Below are 2,684 nucleotides of genomic sequence, written 5' to 3' on the forward strand. Positions count from 1 at the left end.
GAGGAGCTGTCCTGGGCAAATCAGAGAAGGGGCTCAGACAGCCCCAGGAGGAATCACCCAGGGACTTTAAACCCTGTACCCTGAGGGGACTTCCTGGACCATCTGTTCTCTCTCTGCACTGGGGTGGTGGTCATATGCATGTTATAAATGTCAAAACTCAGAGACTGAGCCCTGCTGGGGGGGCACTGGGGTGTGTGCTAACGAGACCTCAATCAAGTGGAGCTCACAGGAAAACATCCCTGAGCACAAATCACCGGCTGACATAAACCCATGATAAGGAACACGGTGCTCAAGAGCACCAAGGCTGCCCTGCCATCCAGCCACGTGTCCCCCTGGAGAAGGCTGCTCTCAATCATGAATGTGACTTGGCATATTCGCTAAGGGTACAAATTGGTGTTTCTTTACCCTCATGTTAAGATATCTCCACTTGTCTCCCATGCAGACACACAGTCCCAGGGCTGCTGTCCACAGCCATTAGGAGCAAATTCCTGCATGTTTCTGAAAACTCTCCAGGTAATCCTGGTGGGCTACAAGGCTGAGAGCTGCCTGAGACCCTCTTACTGGTGTTGCAATCAATCCCATGGTTTTGTTGAGACACCTCTAAGTACTTCACACCAGACAGAATCAAGGGCATGACAGCCTGTAGGAGGTCACAGATACTCACCTCCAAGGCCCCTCCTCCTGGCTCCCAACCCACTTTTGATTTCATGAATAAATAAGTGGATACTCTGAGAGGTCAAGTGGCTCCCTCAGGTCACACAGCTAGAAAGGTAGGAGGGAGACCTTGAACCCATATCTGTTGGCTCTAGAGCAGGAACTCTTTCCAGATGCCACACGTGTCCCCTCAGGCAGTGGCTGAGATCTCCCTTCCCTTATTGATTGGCCAGAACCAATTGATTGTCATGTAGGACTCACTCAAGATCCCCAGGACCCAAGAGCAGAAACAGGAGCCACAGCCCCTATGGTGGTGCTGGTGCAAGGAGCAGGAGAGGCTCTCTGTGGGACAGTTACCCAGCCCAGGCTCAGGGAAATGCAGCCACCTGCCATCGGAGGGCACAGGTGCAGGTGTCCCCTCAGAAAGAAGAGCCACTGTTCGGGGATGGTCAGCTCCAGGAGGCCAGGGCACGCAGCCCCACTGCCCCTCCTCCTTTGCCAGGGCAACCTGGGATGTCAGACAACACTGTGGCCACCTCATTATTGGGCTGCTTGGCCATTGTCCCCAGGACAATGGTTTCCGGCCGGGGCTTTGTGTGGGGCTGCCAGCCGAAGTTATTAACCCCGGGAGCTGCCTTTGAGGGACATCCAAGGGAGGGGTGAAAGGTCACCGGGAGCAGCGAGGGGAGCGGAAGTGGGAGGGAGAGGCAGCACAAAAGAAAGGGATGAGCCCCTGTCCCCCTCCCCCTCCCCCTGGAGGAACCCCAAACAGAGCTGCGCCCAGAGGGAGGCGTGGGGGGGGAGGAAGTTCCTGCTGCTGCTGCTGCTGCTGCTGCTGCTGCAGAATAGAGAGGACCTGGGGTGGCCGGCTGTCCCTTCTGTAGAGGTGTGACGGGGCCAGGGCAAAGAGCCAGGGGTTCAGGCCCTGTGTGGGGAGAGCCGAATCCTGGGACAGGAAACCAGGAGGTGGCAGAGACTGAACCGGAGCTCAGTCTCACTCAACTCACTCCTAAAGCAGGTGGCTGCAGCCTAAGCCCTCCACCGTCCATGCCACCACCTCGGGAAGCAAACCAGATGGACAAGCATGTGTCCAGCCGAGAGAGGGCTACTGCCTTTCCCAGTGCCGCCCAGGTGAGCCCGCAGGTGTGGGTGCTGCGCTGGAGACCAGCCTGGACAAGTGGCCGTGGCTGGCCTCAGGTGGAGCCCCAAGGGTCCCTTCATCACCCAGTGACTCTGCTTCTTGTGGATGGAGAGACTGACACAGGACAGGAGATGAGCGGACAGGGTGTGAACCACGCCAGGGCAGAACAGGAACTGAGAACATTCCTCTTTCCTGCCCTTGGGGAAAACCTGGGCCTCTAGCTTTCATCTGGAGCCTCCATTCTGTCCCAACTTCCCAAGTTCCAGATCCCAAGGTGGCTCCAGCCTCCTGGATGATGCCAAGAGGCACGAGCCCTCCCACCTGCCAGGCCTGAGGAAGAGAGCTCAGTCTGTCTCAAGCAAGGCAAACACAGGGACCCCTGCTCCCAGGGCTGGCCACTGTGCCCGACTCTTGTGCTCTGCCAGTCCAAGCCGGAATGTGTCCCCACAGTAGGACACAAGGCCCAGAGCTTCGGGCTCTGAGGCCCCAGAAGGCCTGGGCTCAGGGCTCCTCTGTCACAGCTGCTCCTCCAGCTGTGTACAGGGCAGGTGTGGGGTGGCCACCGGTAGAAGATCAGATGGCAGAAGGATTCATGACTTATCTGTAAGTTCCCATGTGCGGGGATGGGGTGAAATATGAATCATTCCACTAACTGTCCGTTTAAGGCCACCCAGCTCTATCTCCAGCCCTCCTTCCTCCTCCCCAGCTCCAGTCCCCACACCCCCGCCCCAGTCCACACTCCTCCCAGGGCCCCTCCCCTGCACTCAGGGTCCCCTCCAAGGCCAGCAACTAGGGAGGCCTCTGCTGCTGACCCGCCCCTAGGAAGGCAGCACTGACCAGGCCCGCCGGCCTCCCCGCTGCCAAATGTCCCAGCGCCCTCCTGGGTGTG

The sequence above is a fragment of the Ictidomys tridecemlineatus genome, chromosome 12 (genome assembly GCF_052094955.1).
Source record: "Ictidomys tridecemlineatus isolate mIctTri1 chromosome 12, mIctTri1.hap1, whole genome shotgun sequence".
Lineage (NCBI taxonomy): Eukaryota > Metazoa > Chordata > Mammalia > Rodentia > Sciuridae > Ictidomys > Ictidomys tridecemlineatus.